Source organism: Myxine glutinosa, chromosome 1 (genome assembly GCF_964187855.1).
Source record: "Myxine glutinosa chromosome 1, kmMyxGlut1.1, whole genome shotgun sequence".
NCBI classification, from domain to species: domain Eukaryota; kingdom Metazoa; phylum Chordata; class Myxini; order Myxiniformes; family Myxinidae; genus Myxine; species Myxine glutinosa.
The window spans coordinates 327,512,121-327,534,556 of record NC_136261.1 but is presented as its reverse complement, the minus strand read 5'-3'; positions in this window follow the sequence as shown (position 1 = coordinate 327,534,556).

Here is a 22,436-nt window from a genome sequence, read left to right as displayed (position 1 = left end):
GAACTTTATTATATTCTCCGGATAACCATTGTCACCAAGTATATTCATGATTTCGTCCATTTCAGCAGGAAGATTACAAGGTGAACAAACCCTCCGAGCTATGTTCACAAGGATGTTGATCAAGGGAATTTTGTATCCCGTGGAGCTGGAGGTATCCCAAGGAGTATACTGCCCAGTGAAAGTGGAAGAGGCAAATTTAAGGAAGAAGGAAGTTGCAAAATCCTCAATAAAGTCGCAATCTGAAGACTGCTCAGTCTGACATGTCGTGGCAGAAAGATTTATGGAGTCAGGTGCATGAGTATGAACCTCTGAGGACATCTCTCCTGAAATAAACAAGTGATTTCACTCAATGTTGAACATCTTTCAACGTTAACACCTTTCTACTGTTACAGTGAGCACCTGCCATTCTTTCAGAACCAGTTACTTACGTTCGTTTGTTAAATGGCCCCCTCCTTCCCACCCGCAGGAACTCGCACTTGCAGTGTATTACTCTGGCCCATCACCTTCACCTTGAAATTTCTCCAATTGAGTGTTACAAATACAACCAAATCATTTTCGAGTTCACAGCAGCAAATCTGAAACGACAGATATACAATAACAAAAAAATAATTAATTGTAATGAAAATATTGACCTCATCAAGACCAAAAAGGGAAACAGATTTTCCATTTTTAATGAATACTCAGATTCTCTTTTCAACAAGAAGCTAAATAAACAAATTTCGATAATAAATAAAACAAAAACAAAAAGCGACATCAAGAATATCAAAACCTGTGAAAACAACAGTACACGACCACTTCAGCTGAAGAACATATTCCCTACCAACATACATCCACAGGAATTTTCCTTGACCTATTTACCTGCACCCATTCAGCTTTTCCTCAAATGTAAAAATTATTTGGGTAATTTGCCATTTTACCAAGCACACCTTCATGTCGACAAACAAAAGATGGCTACTGTCTATTGCTTCAGGATAAATCAAGCTAAATTTAGAATAGGTGCATTTGTAACTTTTTCCTCAAATAGAGAAAGTGAAATATTTGCTTTTAAGTAGAATGCTCTTCTTCTTCCTCTTCTTCTTCCTCATTTTCCCTGGATTGTGATGTTTTAACGTCCAGAAGAAGAGATATTTGAAGAGGAAATTGACTCAACTATTACAAGTTTAACTTGAAAGCATCTGAAAATGCAAAGTCCATCTGCATCTGTTTGTATTCAGACGTCTCTTCTTCTTCTTCCAAATCACATATGCTAAAAAAATAACGAAAACCGTTTGAAAAAACCCAATATTAAAATCGACTATTTTATGCTGCTTTACTAACATAAAATTAATTATGTTTATGCTTTGAGCTTTAGAACTAAAAAATAATCAGCTTCTAGTTTTTGATTGGGGAACCAATTCTGTGACCCAATATGAAAATTCTTAAAATTTCGCATCAAGTGGACGGAAAGTGATGATTTTATGCAACCTTGACCTCTGTGCTTTGGATATTAAAAAAAAAGAGCTTCACGCTTTTGATTGTTTAACTAATTCTGTGACCCAACATGAAAATTCTTTAAATTTCAGGTCCATTGGATGAAAATTGACATTTTTAATGCAACCTCGACCTTTGACCTTTTGATCTCAAAACACATTCGACTCGTACCTTTTCATTGGTGAGCCAATTCAGTGAACCGATCTACAAATTCCACAAATTTCAGGTAAATCGGGTGAAAATTGGTGATTTTACGCAACCTTGACCTTTGACCTTTTGATCTAAAAAAAAATAATGTAGCTTTTGATTGGTGAATCAATTCAGTTACCCATTATGCAAATCTTACTATAATTCACCAAATGCGCATCTGTCGGTCTGTTCGAAGGTACCGCAAAAACGGCTGAACAGATCGCAACGATATTTTGGGTGGGTAATCCTAGGACCCCGTGGAGTAAAATCTATATATATAAAACACAGTTTGTGTGTGTGTGTGTGTGTGTGTGTGTGTGTGTGTGTGTGTGTGTGTGTGTGTGTGTAATGTTACCGATAGACTCCTAAACGGAGAGGCTCACGTACTTGATATTTGGCACAGACATGGCCATTGAGCCTGGGACGAACATGGCTGACCTAAAAATTTATTTCATATGTTTTTACCATATTTTTATCTCAGCGCGAAATATTATGACCGGAATCTGACCGGAAGCAGAGCAGCGCGCTGATTCGCTCAGAGCAATCACGTAATGTTCGTTGCCGCCATTAACTCATTTACGCGTTCGCACGTATTTCAGAGCGATTGCGTTTTTGCCGGGTACTTCTGCATGATTAGCATTTAGCATGATTTAGCATGTTTCACATAGATTTGTTTTCAGCGAGCAGAAGTACCCGGCATTGTACGAATAATATATCGTGTAGGGCCGTGCCGTGTCGGGCGGAGTGATGCCGCTGTGGGAGGGACCGAGTAAGGTCGCTGTGGGCGGGACCGAGCGAGGTCGCTGTGGGCGGGGCCGAGCGAGGCAGCTATGGGCGGGGCCGAGAGAGGTTGCTGGGGGCGGGGCCGAGAGAGGTCTGCGTTAGTGCGTTGCACGGAGGTATATAATATGGAGAGCCAATTGGCCACCTCGCAGCATTAGCCGCCGTGAAGCCACCGGAAATAGTCTGGCGGCCATATTGGGAAGCCGATCGTAAGCCTGTCAAAGCAAAGGCGTGGCGCACTGATGATGCAGCTGGAGCGAATTTTAGGACCGCCGACTATTTAATTAATATAGAATACTAATATTTGAACTGATATTCGGGCTCAGAATCCCGTTCTTTAAGGAAATGGTGTTCATTAAGTTTGAAGTTGATTCTAGACGCATTTTTCCTGGGGAATCCAATGGTTTAGAGCTTGTTTGAAAAAAAAGTGCCCAAAATTACCGCTCGGTGTTCTTTATCGTCCTTCTCATGACCCAATCACCCACTAGTAGGAATAAGAATCCTGACATGTTACACCCCTGTTTAACTCCTGTCTTCACCTTGAACCATTCTGTTGTTTCACCTTGGTCGACGACCGCACATTGAAAGTCTTGGTAAAGGGCTTTTACAAGGTTCACTAATTTTCCAGGTATGCTGTATTTCTTCATTATGACCCAGACTTTCTCTGGGCAAGGAGTCGAAAGCTTTCTAGAAATCTATAAAATTGAGGTACATCGTCGTTTGCCATTCTTTGGCTTGTTCTATAATATTCCTCAATATAAAGATCTGATGTGTTGTCATGTTATATGATGTTACTTAATTCAGTCATTATATTGTAACTAAGATGTGTATGTTTCTATTACCGAGATGTTAGAAACCACGCAGATATAATGATAACCAGAGTTTATTCTACACTGACATGGGTCAGCAACACATCAACAGTGAGTCAGTCACATAAATGACATGAAACGCTGTCATGTAGTTAACCCACACAATTCACAGTTAACCCACAAAACACACCCACACCATGTAGAGATGAGGTCGCTCTTATATTTCAGCTTGCTCTGGTGTTGCCTCACTGGTGAGCAAACAGGACCAGTTTGCAATATTTTTTCCTGATGCGCTCTTCCTTCATGTCATCATCGAGTGTTCTCACAACATGATGGAAACGTATCTTGCTGTATGATTGTGATACAGAATGTATTAAAGCAAACACATGGTTGCTGTCTGCCTCACAGTCAAACATGTGCCGATCCAAGGAAGCAAATGTAGACCGACCGACCTCAGAAAGGACAGAAGTGGAAATTGCCACTCTTATCCCACTTTCACGAGGCATTTTGCCATTGCTTACAGCCAGGAGCCTCTTGACACAGCGTTCAGTCGCCTCACAGACACGAACAACACTGTGCGAGGGAACTATGAGGCCACCCCTGTTCTTGGTAACAATCAGGCTGTACATTGGTGTGGTTTGCCATTCTTCGTTGTTACTGGTCAATGCAGAAAGACATTGGCTACACTTCAGAGTCTTCCTCACCATCCTCACCACATAGCCGGCAATATAGCCAACACATGACTCTGTAAAGATGGAAAGTTGCTCAAAATTTGGAATATCCGCATAGTCGTGGTCCTCTTTTGCCGGCGATCTCAACTCCAGGTCGTATCGTCTGGCCACCAACATGTCGTGACTCTCGTCAGGCACAGCCTGCTTTGCAACGCACTTGAAGGAAGCCGCATTCAGGATTCTGGTTGAGTCCTGTGCAGAACAGTTCCCACTTGCAGACTTGATGTCATGTCGCATCAAGAGGCGCTTATATGCGGCAACAAACTGCCGGGCCGTTGGGTTATTCCCACTTCCACATGCAATGCGGACCGCTCCAAAGAAAAGTTCAATGTGGTCTTGGCTCATTTTGTACGTGAGCAGGTATCGCAGGGGAGATGAGGCAGGTTTGACATATGTGAAATACAAAATTTTGACACTCTCTATGCAGATCATGAAACCAATGAAGGGGGTTTTCAAACGCGTATTGGTCATAACTTGACCATTCATGTTTTTGATGTTGGACAAGTAACTGTAGGCAGTATCCAGGAATGGCAGGAAAAGTCCTTCTCGTGATGTCATGAGTGGTGCCTTGTAGTTTCGTGCCAATGGATTGCGAGAATTTAGAATGTCAAACAGTTTGTCCAATGTTTCAATGTATTGGCAGGTAGCCTCACTGCCCTGAAATTCTGATAGTTGCAAAGTGTCCCTGCAAAACCGAATTGCATCTGCCACACTAGTGCTCAATGTCTGAGCGGCTGTGTCCACCTTCATGACATTGCTCTTCCACTCGATGTGTTTCCGGGAGAGCTTATTTCCCAGACGCAAGCCTTCCCTCTTCTGCAGATCAAAGAGTGCCTGGATGTATTTCCACGCGATGACTTTTTTGTTGCCATCCTCCATCATTTTCATGGATCCAAGACAGTTTCTTGCAAGTTTAAGCATGTGACATGCATCGAGTACAACACAAATTTTCTTTTCGGGATTTGCTGGGTGGGGAAATGTTGGTTTCACATTCTGCGGCGTGATGTCGGCACCTAGCTCACGTAACATTGTCAAATGAGCGGACGGTCCATCGCAAGTTAAGGAAACCACCTCTGCACCGATATCATGCAATTTTAGTAGACATTGTGTCACCAAATTCGCCTGTTCCTTCCCCGACAATCCATTTATCATAAAGTATGCTACAGGCACTTTCCAACTGTCATTCAGCTTCCATTCCCCGATTCCGATTCCCCGATCGACGTGGGAGCCCCAGCTCCTTCACTAGCAGACAAGACAGCCGGCTTAACGTTCGCCAGGATGATCAGTCGCCCTGCCCGTGAAATACCAGGATCGGGATTCGTACCAGGACCCTGAACAACTTCCTGCCCTACCTACTGCTACTGCGAAGTGGGAAGGCAATGGCAAACCACCTAGTGCTGTAATTTATACAACCCTCATTTGCAGTTATTGGCATCAGATAGCTAAGGAAAAATAACAACTATTGAACAATAAACTTCCAATTTAGTTGCATGTTCGAGTCCGGTGTATTGTATTACTTGCCCTGATGGATGTGGACGAATGTCACAATCGGCTTCCCAATATGGCCGCCAAGCAACTTCCGCTAGCTTCAGCCGACAGCCGTCATTGGCTCTCCAGTTTATTATATACCTCCGTGGTGCGTTGCCGTTGCCGTTGCCTGGTATAAAAAGATGGTGCTTGATGCTCTCTGCGTCAAGATACGGACTTGATGTCCGTATCTTTACAACAGACATTCCAATGATGATGATGATAAATGTAATACCACTCAAGGAAGGCCCACAACTCAAGAGAGTGGAAAAAAACAATAAAATGAACAAAAATACGGGGAAGGAGAAGCAACCACTCAGAAGAATGACAGAAAATCATTTCCCTTAAATGTACCGTGTCCACCAACCAGCAAGACCATACCACTTACCTCTGGATCAAACTGTATTGCAAATATTCAAACTGTTTTTACATGCTGCCGTCTCCTAGCAACCAATGAAATTTTTCAAAAATATTGTAGCTTCACTTTTCACGGAGTATGAGCGTTCTATATATTTTCAATTCAGTGCGCCCGACTCGCTCACGTACTTGATTTGTGGCATAGACATGGCCATTGGGCCTTCACGGTGTAATTTGTGCGAGGCTTTTGTCCGAGTGAGCTGGAGTCGAGAGGGCGAATGTACGGGTTGGGAATGTACGGGTCTCCCTTCCCCCACCCGGCAACGCCGGTACTGGAGGGCGTCACAGGATCGGTGAGTCTCCAAAATCCGCTTCGTGCTGTTGCGAAGATTCAGGACGATGTCGCGATTGTTGTGCTGCTCTCCGACCATGAGAACTGCAACGTCATTGTTGACTGGCTCTCCCCTTCCCTCCCCCTTCCCCCTCTCCCCTCCGTGCTCCCCTCCCCCCCTCCCTTCCCCCTCCACCCTACCCCCTCCCCTCCCCCCTCCCACCCCTCTCCTCTCCCATCCCATCCCCCCTCCCCCCCTTCCCCCTTCCCCTCCCCCCCCTCTCCCCCCTCCCACCCCTCTCCTTCCCCCCCTCCCTCCCCCTCCCCCCTTTTCTCCCTCACGTTTATACACGGAATGCCGGGTACTCCCCCCCCCTCTCCTCCCCTCCCCCCCTCTCCCCCCCTCTCCTCCCCTCCCCCCCGTTCCCCTCCCCTCATCTTCCCTCTCCCCTCCCCTCCCCCGCCCGGCAATGCCGGGTACTTCTGCTAGTAGGCTATATTGTTTTTCCAATTTTTCCAAGTTTTCCAATTTTCCAGTTTTTCCAAACACGATGGAATAATATTTACCGATATGAACAGTGATGTGGCTTTTGTTGAAATTCTACAAATACTGTTTAGATTTTTATGAGAATTACGAATCTGCAGCGAATCTGGAAGTGGACAGATGACGGCAATACGCGGGTTTGATAATATCCCAATACAACCGTCATTCAATCGTAATGTTAAATTGTTAAACGTTAATCGTTTTAATCGTTTTGTTAAAGTATCAATTGATGATTTGAATTGAGTGAATACAATTACGATTTTGAATTCGTAATTGTATTCACCCAACCGTACGGAACTTCCCATCAGGATTTAAATATTTGTTTATGTCACGAATGTTGTTAAAAGTTTATTTTGAGACATGGCTCATTGTCTCAATGTTTGGAATGAAAAAAAGAGATATCGAGTTCAAGTGAATGACGGAATGCCGTGATGGTTTCTACTTTCTAAACGTGACATTCGCGGATCACAATATGCAGATTCGCCATTGACTGGGTGTGGAACAAACGTACCCGTGTGTTTGCGAACGGGTACGTTTTTCATGGAAGTGCTTCACGAACTTGCTGTCCATGTCTGACGTGTGACTGAAGGTGCTACAGGAATGTGGAATTTATTGGTTTCATGCTTTAGCATTCGCCGTTTCTGTTTGCTTCTGGCCTCCCACCCATGCGTAGCACGTGTACCTCACTAGTTCTTAAAATTTCAGGTCAATCAGATGAAAACTGCCGATTTTATGTAACGTTTGACCTTTGACCTTTTGACAAAATTATTATTTTGCCTTCCCAATAATATCATAACAAGACGTCATGCAAAGCACGATACTTGCAAATCCCCCCCCGCCCCCCCAAGTTTTCCATTGATACAGCAAATTGGCCATTTCATGAAGATTAAAATTTAAGATCTTGATCAAAGCTCGGGTCAAAAGGTGTGACGATTTTTCAGATGAAAAATTATGATTTTAGAAGTTTGACCTTGAGTTGACCTTTGACCTCATAAATAGTTGGTTTCCCAATTCAGTCACGCAATACACAAATGCTGTTCTATTTTCAAGTCAATCGGATGAAAATTGATGGGTTTTCAGATGAAAATTGATGATTTTGGAACATTGACCTCAAAAATAGTTGGTTTCCTAATTCAGTGAGGCAATATGCAAATGCTGTTCAATTTTCAAGTCAATCGGATGAGAATTGACGGTTTTTCAGATGAAAAGTGATGATTTTGGAAGTTTGACCTTGGGTTGACCTTTGACCTATTGACCTCAAAAATAGTTCCTTTCCCAATTTATTGACTCAATATACAAATGTTATTCAATTTTCAAGTCAATCGGATTAAAAATGGCGATTTTAGAAATTTGACCTCCAGATGACCTTTGACCTCAATATCAATAGGCTTCTCAATTGGGACGACCTAGACAACTTGGTGAATTTTGTGAGGATCAGTTTAGAATTGTGACCTGTGGGCCGGTGGCAAACACAAACAAACAGATGCAAAATCGGTCAGAGACCGAGGACTTGCCAAAATTTACTTTTTTATCGGCCATTTAGGACAAATATGGCGGCCGAACCACGTGACCGATGACGTCATCAATTGGGCACAGTCTATTCCAGGGCAAGACAAATATGTGTGCAAAGTTTGTCGATTCTACGTGCAACGGTGTAGACGTAGTGCTGCAAACAGACAAACAGACAGATGAAAAATCGGTCAGAGACCGAAGACTTGCCGGGATGTACTTTTTTATCGGCCATTTAGGAGAAATATAGCGGCCGAACCACGTGACCGATGACGTCATCATTAACATATTTTTTTCCCCATGGGGAGTTCTTTACAATGAGCCATGTCTCAATTTTTTCTGTTCAGCACTTTTGGAGATACAGAGGTGCAAAATTTTGCCGTTTTCCCAAGATGGCGGCCGACCACGTGACATATGACGTCATCATCAACATATTTTATTCCCCATGGAGAGTTCTTTACAATGAGCCATGTCAATTTTTTCTATTCAGCACTTTTGGAGATATGGAGGTGCTAAGTTTTTCGGTTTTTCCAAGATGGCGGCCGAACCACGTGACCGATGACGTCATCAATTGGGCACAGCCTATTCCCGGGCAAGACCAATATGTGTGCAAAGTTTGGCGATTCTCCGTGCAACGGTGTAGACGTAGTGCTGCAAACAGACAGACAAACAGATGAAAAATCGGTCAGAGACCGAGGACTTGCCGGAATGTACTTTTTTATTGGCCATTTAGGACAAATATGGTGGCCGAACCACGTGACCGATGACATCATCATTAACATACTTTATTCCCCATGGAGAGTTCTTTACAATGAGCCATGTCTCAATTTTTTTGTATTCAGGACTTTTGGAGATGTAGAGGTACAAAGTTTTTCGGTTTTTCCAACATGGCGGCCGAACCACGTGACCGATGGCGTCATCATTAACATATTTTATTCCCCATGGAGAGTTCTTTACAATGAGCCATGTGTCAATTTTTTCTATTCAGCACTTTCAGAGATATGGAGGTGCAAACTTGTCGGTTGTTCCAAGATGGCGGCCGAACCACGTGACATATGACGTCAACATTAACATATTTTATTCCCCATGGAGAGTTCTTTACAATGAGCCATGTCTCAATTTTTTCTGTTCAGCATTTTTGGAGATATAGTGGTGCAAAGTTTTGCCGTTTTTCCAAGATGGCGGCCGAACCATGTGTCTGATGACGTCATCATTAACATATTTTATTCCCCATGGAGAGTTCTTTACAATGAGCCGTGTCTCATTTTTTTCTGTTCAGTACTTTCGGAGATAGAGGCGCAAAGTTTTTCGGTTTTTACAAGAAGGCGGCCGAACCATGTGACCGATGAGGTCATCAATTGGGCACAGTCTATTCCAGGGCAAGACCAATATGTGTGCAAAGTTTGGCGATTCTACGTGCAACGGTGGAGACGCAGTGCTGCAGACAGACAGATGAAAAATCGGTCAGAGACCGAGGACTTGCCGGGATTTACTTTTTTATCGGCCATTTAGAACAAATATGGTGGCTGAACAACGTGACCGATGACGTCATCATTAACACATTTTATTCCCCATGGAGAGTTCTTTTCAGTGAGCCATGTCTCAATTTTTTCTATTCAGGACTTTCGGAGATATAGAGGTGCAAAATTTTTCGGTTTTTCCAAGATGGCGGCCGAACCACGTGACCGATGACGTCATGATTTGGGCACAGTATATTAGACGGAAAGACCAATATGTGTGCAATGTTTGGCGATTCTACGTGCAACGGTGCAGACGCAGTGCTGCAAACAGACAGACAGACAAACAAATGAAAAATCGGTCAGAGACCGAGGACTTGCCGGACTTTTACTTTTTTATTGGCCATTTAGGGCAAATATGGCGGCCGTACCACGTGACCGATGACATCATCATTAACATAATTTATTCCACATGGAGAGTTCTTTACAATGAGCAACGTCTCAATTTTTTCTATTCAGGACTTTCGGAGATAGAGAGGTGCAAAGTTTTTCGGTTTTTCCAAGATGGCGGCCGAACCACGTGACCGATGACATCATCAACATATTTTATTCCCCATGGAGAGTTCTTTACAATGAGCCATGTCTCAATTTTTTCTATTCAGCACTTTCGGAGATATGGAGGTGCTAGGTTTTTCCAAGATGGCGGCTAAACCACATAACCGATGACGTCATTATTAACATATTTTATTCCCCATGGAGAGTTCTTTACAATGAGCCATGTCTCAATTTTTTCTATTCAGCACTTTCAGAGATATGGAGGTGCTAGGTTTTTCGGTTTTTCCAAGATGGCGGCCGAACCACGTGACCTATGACGTCATTATTAACATATTTTATTCCCCATGGAGTTCTTTACAATGAGCCATGTCTCAATTTTTTCTGTTCAGCACTTTTGGAGCTTTCGTGGTGCAAAGTTTTGCCGTTTTTCCAAGATGGCGGCCGACCACGTGACTGATGACGTCATCATTAACATATTTTATTCGCCATGGAGACTTCTTTACAATGAGCCATGTCTCAATTTTTTCTGTTCAGCACTTTTGGAGATATAGTGGCGCAACGTTTTGCCGTTTTTCAAAGATGGCGACCGAACCACGTGACTGATGTCATCATTTACATATTTTATTCCCCATGGAGAGTTCTTTACAATGAGCCATGTCTCAGTTTTTTCTGTTGAGTACTTTCGGAGATATAGAGGTGCAAAGTTTTTCGGTTTTTCCAAGATGGCGGCCGAACCACGTGACCGATGACGTCATCAATTGGGCACAGTCTATTCCAGGGCAAGACCAATATGTGTGCAATGTTTGGCGATTCTATGTGCAACGGTGTAGACGCAGTGCTGCAGACAGACAGACAGACAAACAGACAAATAAACTAACAGATCAACATACTTGCCGGAAAATTTTTCCGGCAAGTAATGAAATATCGGTCAGAGACCGAGGACTTGCCGGAATTTACTTTTTTATCGGCCATTTAGGACAAATATGGCGGCCGACCACGTGACTGATGACGTCATCATTAACATATTTTATTCCCCATGGAGAGTTCTTTACAATGAGCCATGTCTCAATTTTTTCTGTTCAGCACTTTTGGAGATATGGAGGTGCTAAGTTTTTCGGTTTTTCAAAGATGGCGGCCGAATCACGTGACCGATGGTCTTCATTAACATATTTTATTCCCCATGGAGAGTTCTTTACAATGAGCCATGTCTCAATTTTTTCTATTCAGCACTTTCGGAGATATGGAGGTGCTAGGTTTTTCCAAGATGGCGGCTAAACCACATGACCGATGACGTCATTATTAACATATTTTATTCCCCATGGAGAGTTCTTTACAATGAGCCATGTCTCAATTTTTTCTATTCAGCACTTTCAGAGATATGGAGGTGCTAGTTTTTTCGGTTTTTCCAAGATGGCGGCCGAACCACGTGACCTATGACGTCATTATTAACATATTTTATTCCCCATGGAGTTCTTTACAATGAGCCATGTCTCAATTTTTTCTGTTCAGCACTTTTGGAGATATGGAGGTGTAAAATTTTGCCATTTTTCCAAGATGGCGGCCGACCACGTGACCGATGACGTCATAAATTGGGCACAGTCTATTCCTGGGCAAGACCAATATGTGTGCAAAGTTTGGCGATTCTACGTGCAACGGTGTAGACGCAGTGCTGCAAACAGACAGACAGACAGATGAAAAATCGGTCAGAGACCGAGGACTTGCCGGAATTTACTTTTTTATCGGCCATTTAGGACATATGGCGGCTGAACCACGTGACCGATGACGTCATCATTAACATATTTTATTCACGATGGAGAGTTCTTTACAATGAGCCATGTCTCAATTTTTTCTATTCAGCACTTTCGGAGATATGGAGGTGCTAGGTTTTTCCAAGATGGCGGCTAAACCACGTGACCGATGACGTCATTATTAACATATTTTATTCCCCATGGAGAGTTCTTTACAATGAGTCATGTCTCAATTTTTTCTATTCAGCACTTTCAGAGATATGGAGGTGCTAGGTTTTTCGGTTTTTCCAAGATGGCGGCCGACCACGTGACCGATGACGTCATCATTTACATATTTTATTCCCCATGGAGAGTTCTTTACAATGAGACATGTCTCAATTTTTTCTGTTCAGTACTTTCGGAGATATAGAGGTGCAAAGTTTTTCGGTTTTTCCAAGATGGCGGCCGAACCACGTCACCGATGACGTCATCATTAACATGTTTTATTCCCCATGGAGAGTTCTTCACAATGAGCCATGTCTCCATTTTTTCTATTCAGCACTTTCGGAGATATGGAGGTGTAAAGTTTTTCAGTTTTTCCAAGATGGCGGCCGAACCACGTGACCGAAGACGTCATCATTAACATATTTTATTCCCCATGGAGAGTTCTTTCCAATGAGCCATGTCTCAATTTTTTCCATTCTGCACTGTTGGAGATATAGTGGTATATATATATTGTTGCGGTTTGGAGAACTCTCCACTTTGTAAATATTTGTAAATAATCCCTTATAAAATCCCCTGTAAATATCCCCATTTTTCTAAAAGGCAAAGATCGCACCCATAGATAGGCCATGTACAACACGTAGGACACCATAGGACCTTCTCTATAGTTATTTCAGTAGTATGTGTTTCAGGTAAGGATCTGTTCCCAATAGTTTGAATCTACGTTGCATTAATCAAAAAACCTAGGCCCATTGTTCAATCCCCTTCATTTTGCGGCCAGCCGCCCTCCAGGTGGGTGCGCGCCTCTGTCGGCCGCGGCCGCCTTGTCGCTTGCCCCAAACGCCATTAACCATGCAGTCAGAGCGGAGGAAAAGGGGGAGGTGTTGTCAGAGCGAGGCGTGGCCCCATCAACGTCTCATCAAGGGGCGGACCGATGAGCCCTCATAGCCAACCAGGGCCGAGGCGAGTTCACCGGTGGGTGTGTCCTATAAATGCGCGGCTTGATTTCTACCAGCCCAATATAAGCGCCGCGCGTGGACTACTTACGGAGTCGTCGAGGGATGAGTCGTGAGGCAGAGGAGTTGAGAGGCGTGGCGCAGACAAGAGGTTGAGTGAGAGAGTCGGTCCGCTCGCGCCGACAATACCGCGGCAATACAAACCGCACTGCCTGCCGGGTTTCGCCGCGGAACCAAAGCGTGGACCGGAGTGGAGCGTGAACCTGGAGCGGACCTCAACGCCGGAACCATCTGCTCTGGACCTTCCTCCCCTGCCATCTGCCTGGACCTTCTCCTCCTTCCTGCTATTCCCCTTTCGTGTAAGTCTGTCTGTATTGTCCTGGGCGTGATATTTAAGACTGTATAAGGATTGCCCTGTGTCTTTTCTTTCCTTCTCTTGTATATTCTTTCCTTTCGTTTCCTCTTTCATTATTGCTTGTAATAAATATTTGTTCTGCCTTACCCCTGGGTTTCTTCTCATCCGATCGCTTTCGTCCTGTCCCCAATTGAATACCTGTGGCACGATAGGAACCGCTTTGAATCGGGTTAGTCTTTTGCTAAAGGCTCGAACCTCGGGTTGCTAAACCGCTCGGCAATTTCCATCTTGTCCGTGGTTCGAGCGGGACTTATCTCCCTGCTTTGCTGAGAGATTGGCAAAGGTATTTGGGAGCCCACCTTGACCAATCACCCTGGCCAATCTCAACCCCGCAAAGGAGCGTGATAGTTCCAGGATCGGAGACGGCCAGCTTAACAAGACAAGGGGATTGGGGGGGAGTGGGGGGAGGGAAGGGGTGAGGGGGAGTTTAGGCAGGGAGTTGCGAGGGGGAGTTTGGGAAGGTGAGGGGCGAGTTTAAAAAGTGGACGATTAATGACAAATGAACATGTATTCCCTCCGCCACCGAAGGTGGATGGAGGTTATGTTTTCACCACTGCCTGTTTGTTTGTTTTGTCTGTCTGTCTATTTGTGAACAAAATATCTCAAAGTTGTGGACGGTTTCGGACAAAATTTGGCAGAGATGTAGTGTATGTTACAAGGGCGAAATGATTAGATTTTGGTGAAGATACGGATTCGGGTTCCGGCTACTAGAATTTTTTAAAGTGATTCTTCACCATTGGGAGATAGGGCCAAAAACGATACATAGCAGGATATCTCAAAGTTGTGGACGGATTTGGACGAAACTTGAAGAGGTTGTGTGTGTGACGAGGACAAATAGATTCGATTTCGGTGAATATCTGAATATGGATTCGGATATGACAATTATTTAATTTTTTCAGTGATTCTTCACAATTGAGTGATATGGCCAACCAGGCGGAGGTATGCTCTCGACTGAGTGCCGTTCTTGTTACAAACTGGGTTTATTGTGATTTTCAAGTCAGAGATCCGTTTGAAAACGATAGAGGAGGGGTGGAATGAAGGTTAGAAATGCCCGACTGGAATGCCAAACCACACAAGATGTCACACGCATATTTAATTATGTAGATAACTCGAACACTCAACATATGCTGTATGAAAGTCGCTTCGTCCACCCTAAGGTTAAAATACACACGTGGACACCACCATTTCAAACTTCACAAGGAAAAAATTCCATACATCTCAAAATGTTTTATTCAGCAAATCACACCACATGTCAAAGTCACCACAATTCCAATTACCAGCAGGCCACAACATGTACGAAGAGGTCTTCACTTGCTGCATTAGCCTGATCGAAAAAACTCGGCCACTTCCGGTGCTAGAGATCTTACATGCACTTTTTGTTGTGTACATACACAATAAATCTATTGAAATATTTAAAATGGCACACTATTTCGTTTGGCATTTGAGATGTAACATTTGCGAGATGTGAGTACAAAGGTGTTTGCATTCATCATTTCAAAACGGAGGCCGCTGTGCTCCAGACATCTCCTGCAAACACTCCAAGTCAGGAGTTGGCTGTCCTTCACCCCACGCTGCCATCTCACCAACAGCACGGCTGGGGCACAACACTCTCAGAGCAGAATTCATGAACTAAATAGTCTCCAATAATAATCAATCGCCTTTATAATTATCCAATGAAAATACATTTTTCCTTTGTAACAGCCTTACTGAGTAAAAACAATGTGTGTGTCTGCCTGTACATGTGGATTAAAATCTTCGACAAACTCCAGTAAGAGACATGTGAAGATCTTGCAATCGAACTCGAGCAAGTGTCATGGAAGGACCTGGGAATCGAACTCCAGTAAGTCATGTGAGGACCTGGGAATCGAACTCCAGTAAGGGTCATGTGACGACATGGTAATCGAACTTCAGTTAGGGTCATGTGAGGACCTGGTAATCGAACTCCAGTAAGGGTCATGTGAGGACATGGTAATCGAACTCCAGTAAGGGTCATGTGAGGACCTGGGAATCGAACTCCAGTAAGGGTCATGTGAGGACATGGTAATCGAACTCCAGTAAGTCATGTGAGGACCTGGGAATCGAACTCCAGTAAGGGTCATGTGAGGACATGGTAATCAAACTCCAGTAAGAGACATGTGAAGATCTTGCAATCGAACTCGAGCAAGTGTCATGGAAGGACCTGGGAATCGAACTCCAGTAAGTCATGTGAGGACCTGGGAATCGAACTCCAGTAAGGGTCATGTGAGGACCTGGGAATCGAACTCCAGTAAGGGTCATGTGAGGACATGGTAATCAAACTCCAGTAAGAGACATGTGAAGATCTTGCAATCGAACTCGAGCAAGTGTCATGGAAGGACCTGGGAATCGAACTCCAGTAAGTCATGTGAGGACCTGGGAATCGAACTCCAGTAAGGGTCATGTGAGGACATGGTAATCAAACTTCAGTAAGGGTCATGTGAGGACCTGGTAATCGAACTCCAGTAAGGGTCATGTGAGGACATGGTAATCGAACTCCAGTAAGGGTCATGTGAGGACCTGGGAATCGAACTCCAGTAAGGGTCATGTGAGGACATGGTAATCGAACTCCAGTAAGTCATGTGAGGACCTGGGAATCGAACTCCAGTAAGGGTCATGTGAGGACATGGTAATCAAACTCCAGTAAGAGACATGTGAAGATCTCGCAATCGAACACTCGATATCAGCAAGTGTCATGGAAGGACCTGGGAATCGAACTCCAGTAAGGGTCAAATGAGGACCAGGGAATATAACTCCAGTAAGTCATGTAAGGACCTGGGAATCGAACTCCAGTAAGGGTCATGTGAGGACATGGTAATCAAACTTCAGTAAGGGTCATGTGAGGACCTGGGAATCGAACTGCAGTAAGTCATGTGAGGACCACGGAATCGAACTCCAGTAAGTCATGCGAGGACCTGGGAATCGAACTCCAGTAAGGGACATGTGAGGACATGGTAATCAAACTTCAGTAAGGGTCATGTGAGGACCTGGGAATCGAACTCCAGTAAGCAATGTGACGATCTGGGAATCGAACTCCAGTAAGTCATGTAAGGACATGGGAATCGAACTAAAGTAAGTCATGTAAGGACATGGTAATCAAACTTCAGTAAGTCGTGTGAGGACCAGAGAATCGAATTCAACACAACAACAAACTATAGAAAGTGATGTATTTCACGAACACCACGTTGCCTCCACATCCGCGAGCCCGGTCAGATGACCTTCAACCCACGTGATCAATCAAACAACCGAAAACATCTGAACATGCAAAAGTTGTCCGCGTCCGCTTCTTAATACCTGCTTCTTCTTCATCCACCTCTCCTATTGCTGCTTCTTCTTCTTATTCCAATTGCGAACTGCTAAACTTGACGTAAACCGCTAAAAACGACAACAGCACTCGTAATTTCATTCGCGAAATCACCGCTACCACTACCAGGTGAACAGTTTACCTTTTGTATCCACTGACAGGTCGGATCTGGATTCGGACCTGAACCAAAATCGAATCTGCTTGTTATTACCTTCGCAAAAGCGGAAGGTTATGTTTTGATCGCTGTGTATTTATTTGTATGTCTGTGTGTGTGTGTGTGTGTATGTTATTCGCATAACTCAAAAAGTATTCAACCGAATTGCATGAAATTTGGTGGGATGATTGGTTATTATACGGGACACATTTGATTAGATTTTGGGAGCAATCGGGTCAAAGGTCAAGGTCAAGGTCACGAAAAGGTCAAAATCGTATTTTTACCATAGCGCGGTCAATTTTTATCCAATTGGCATGCAACTAATGCCAAAATGTTCAGAATTCAATGCCCGATCTTGTGATATACGACATGACCCAGTGAAGACATTACCCTTGTTAGCGGTTGGGGGTCAAAGGTCAGGGGGGTCACGACCTTGCAAAATGTGCGTTTTTTGTCATAACTCGGTCAATTCTTATCCGATTTGCATGAAATCAGCACCAAACTGTTCACTGTTCTGTTCCCTACACTCCCATGCCAAGTACAGAACAGTAGCTGCGGCGAAGGTATGCGCTCTACCGAGTGCCCGTTCTAGTTGTTACTTTACCAATTCATCCACCAAGTTTTTTCCGAATCCATCCACACCTTTTTCAAACATTGTGGTGCTGTGCACACACGACTCGATTGCCAGAGAGGGAGGCCACAACGCGTGGATACAAACAAGAGTCTTTATTACAAGCTCGCATATCAGCACTGGGCGGGCTCGAGCTTAGAGCCCGCATATATGTCCCGAGGCCACGCCTTGCCCCCGGGCGTGGCCGATCGGCCGAAACGTTTCTGTATTTCAGTTCGGGCATGTATTTCAGTTCCCCGCCTGTACGCTCGCGCCACCCACTGGTGTGCGGAATTATTGACCCTTGTGCCCGCCACAACATCATGTTATATAGTTCGTGGTCAGTCTGTCTCTATCGTTTCATTCTTTCAGTAGAAGAGGTGCGACTTGTCTACCTGATAATAAAATGGTATTTCGTGCTGTGTGTGTGAAGTTCTCCATGTGAACAAAGCCCAGGTGTTCGCATTCGGTTCGAGTTACAAGAACTCATTAGTCTCGGTGGAAGAATGCCATTGGGTTGTGAGCAGCGGAGAAATTAGGCGAGTCGGCGTAGTAATATCACTCCAACCAATCAGGAGCCGTATCCACGTGCACTGCTTGCACTCCAATGGCGGTTCCTCGATGTCGGTGAAGTGAGTCATCTCCGAAGGAAAATCAAAATACGCAGGTAATTCGCGCTTATTCCGTGTTTTGTGTGTAGTTTCGGTAAAAGTACAGAATGTGTGTCCGTTCTCTGAGGTAATCGACCACATAAAACATATCTGTTTGTGTGTTTGTACAGATGTCTGTCCCACTTCATAAGGGCAGGTTGTAAACCCCAATCTTTTAACTCGAATGTGTGTTCACTACGGTCTATTATGAAGGTAAACTAGATTTGAAAAACGTTTTCATGAAATCGCAATTAAGTCTCTGCTATTGTAAATGTAGACGGTGGCTTCAAACCGAGCCTCAAGGGCGGTGTACAGAAACGTTTTTTTAAATGGCGGAGCCTCGAGGGCAATGCCGTTTCGAACAGTGTTTGTCTGCATGGATGGATGATTGTCCCTCACACGTCCACCAATCAAAGCTGAGGAACTGGTCACATGATGGGGGACAGGGTTTAGTAACCATTTAATAGTTTCATATTTTAATAAAACGAAACAAAACCTTCTGGGGTCCCAGCAGGTGTCGTAAGGTAAGCCGTAAGGTAGGAGGTTTCAGATATTCCTTAATACAATTATGATTTTGAAATGTGATCGACACGGATCATGTTCCCGAATCCGGAAGTGAACAGATGATGATGACGTTTTGCTGGTTTGATAATATCTCGATACAATCGATATAATATTACAATTGTATCTCGGGGCAGATTTTCATTTTGACAGAAACCGAAATGGAGACCGTATTGGAGAGGTTCGTTTGTGATGTTTACGGTCAAGACTCGGTACCTGGTGTGAATGATACACAATACAGAGTGTTTTGCTTGACTTAGTCACCAGGAGAACAGGTGTATGCCACCTACAAGAGACGTCCTGCGCCGACGATCAAGCCGCCAAACGCAGACGGGACTTCTCCCCCGTCATCAAGGCCCCTTCTCCCCCGGCAACGCCCCTTATCCCCCTTCTCCCCCGCCATCAACGCCCCTTCTCCCCCGCCATCAACGCCCCTTCTCCCCCGCCATCAACGCCCCTTCTCCCCCGCCATCAACGCCCCTTCTCCCCCGCCATCAACGCCCCTTCTCCCCCGCCATCAACGCCCCTTCTCCCCCGCCATCAACGCCCCTTCTCCCCCGCCATCAACGCCCCTTCTCCCCCGCCATCAACGCCCCTTCTCCCCCGCCATCAACGCCCCTTCTCCCCCGCCATCAACGCCCCTTCCCCCCCGCCATCAACGCCCCTTCTCCCCCGCCATCAACGCCCCTTCTCCCCCGCCATCAACGCCCCTTCCCCCCCGCCATCAACGCCCCTTCTCCCCCGCCATCAACGCCCCTTCTCCCCCGCCATCAACGCCCCTTCTCCCCCGCCATCAACGCCCCTTCTCCCCCGCCATCAACGCCCCTTCTCCCCCGCCATCAATGCCCGAAACACGAATAATCCGATTTGCTGCTCATGGAACACTGACGTGGCACTCTTTCAATGAAGTTCCCATCATGCAACAAGTGAAAATTCAATATGGCCGCCAAAATGAACATTTACGGAGATGATTACAGAAGAGATTCAGAAGAGTCAGAGATTACAGAAGAGTTACAAGAAAGGGAAGGATGAGGTGGACAAAAGGTTTGATGGTGATGGGATGAGGCACAGTGAGGGGTTGTTTGAGGGGGGGCAGAGGAAAGTAGAAGGTTGGGGGAGGTGGAGGTATGAGATAGAAGGGAGACGAAGTGGGGTGGAGGCTGCTTTGAGAAGGAGGTGGGAGGAGGGAGAATTTGGGAGGGATGGTTGGGGGGGGGAGGGGGAGATTTGAAGGGGAGGGGTTGTGTGAGAGAATTGAGTGGGAGGGGCAAGGGGGGAGTTTAGGAGGGGAAGGGCAAGGGGGGAGTTGAGGGGAGGGGCAAGGGGGGAGTTTAGGAGGGGAGGGGCAAGGGGGATATTTGGAGGGGAGGGGCAAGGGGGGGAGATTTGGAGGGATGGGGCAAGGGGGGAGTTTAGGAGGGGAGGGGCAAGGGGGTAGTTTAGGAGGGGAGGAGCAAGGGGTTAGTTTAGGAGGGGAGGGGCAAGTGGGGAGATTTGGAGGGGAGGGGCAAGGGGGGAGTTTAGAAAGTGGATGATTAATGAAAGAAAGATGAACATTTATAACAAATTGTGTTTGTTGTGATTTTCAAGTTAGCGATCCGTTTAAGAACGATGGAGGAGGGGTGGAATGAATGAGAATTTAGAGCATGGAGTGATTTGGAATCATTAGAGATTGAATATTTTTTTGAAATGGAATGAGTTGAGGAAATTGAAAGGAGCCTTTTAAATAGGAAGAAAAACAGCGTGTTGTAATATACGACTGAATAAAACATTTCAGGGGAAAGTTTAAACATATTTAAGCAGAACCGTGAAGAACAATCTTATATTCACAAAAATACCAATGGTGAGAGGGAGCCTAGAGGGACGACCACGAGTCACTTGAACAGGGCAAAAGGTGGAAGGCAAAGGGGAAATGGGGGCGGGGCGAGATGGGACAAATGTGGGCAGAGGCAAAAGCACACGATGGGACAAAAGCACACGAGAAAGGGAAATAAAACTTTTTTTTTTTTTTTTTTTTTTTTGGGGGGGGGGGGGGGGTGGTGTGGGGGTTACAACGTTAGACAAATAGTAGATGGTCAGTGAAGTTTGGGGGAGAAGGGAAAATCAAAAAACCTAGCAAAACCAGCGAAGGAAGAAACAAACTTTGCCTGATGCCTGATGCCTGATGCTGATGGTCTCACACGCCACGCAGCAAACAAACGATTAATTTATGATAAACACCGAGATAAACACCGAGAAACATCCAAGGGACACACTATAAGTTCACACGCCGAAAGATAAAATACAGTTACGACAAAATACAATTGTGAACAGACAACTTTGAAAACGTGGAGACCGTGTGGAGCTTCGAAAATTTGTGACATCGTCCTGCACAGAGTGATCTGCTTCGTGCAGATATGGAAGATCCATATCTGGCGTAGTTTCTGAGATGACAGGATTATGTGTGTCTGAAATACCGACTTCTTTCGTGGAAGTCCTTGCAGTGTCCATAGGTTTTATACCTCTCCCACTTCCTCCCAAGCCCTCTCCCTCCCACTGATCTCCCGATGTCCCTGCTCTCAAATGTTGTACTTGTGCGCTTCCCCTTCTCTCCCCATCTTGTCTCCCGCTCTCTTTATTTCGTCTTGTGTGTCCATTTTGTTTAATGTGATTAATGTTAGCTCTTACACGAGCCTCGATCTTGTATACAAAAAAAATAATTAAGTGGAGACCCCTTGTTGCAAATTGGAGACTCCTTGGTGCATGTGTGTGAGATAATTGCAGTGAGAGGAAAATAAAACAGGTTTTATATGTTCGTGTGTATTAAACAAAAGGAATTGGAGCGGCCGATCCAGTTTACACCCTTATTTTGGGCTCGTCAGGATAACGTGCTGGTAAATCATTTATTTGTGACCATACTTCACAGCTCAGAGGTGAGTGTGGGTGTCTCTTAGGTAAACTGTCTGTAAATGTGTTGTTCAAGGTGGATATGTTTACCTGGACACGTGATCAAATTGTACAATATACTTGCAATACTCGCAAAACAACGCAATACTCGCAAAACATTCCAAAGTGAGTAAAGAAAATAACATGTCTAACCTTTCTGTGATTAACATAAACATTGTATCCTTGGCAGGTCATCGGTGAAATGGAGAATTTCTTTGAATGGCTCAAGTCCCAAGGCCTGAGGGCAGAAACAGCCCAAGCAGTGATGGATAAGCTCGGAATTGAGAATGAGAAGGTTCTTCGTGCTTGTACTGAGTCAGATCCATTACGGACCGAGCTCCTCTCTTTCTCCAAAGAGAAATTACAATTTGCGATGTATGCTGACTTCTGTACATTTATGAATTCTTTTTCGAAGACTCAAGATGTCCAGATTGCAGGTTCTTCTCTTTTGGGAAGTGTTTTCGTCACCTTAGAGAATGTAATTCGGGAACTTTCCAGTTTCTGTGAAAAGATTTTCGGATCGCAAAATGTGCACCGGGACGTTTCTGGTTTCTGTGGAATCGGGCTCCATGATTTCCGCAGTCTCCATTTTCAGGATGATGGATTAACACCCAAGTCTGGTACGTGACGTATTT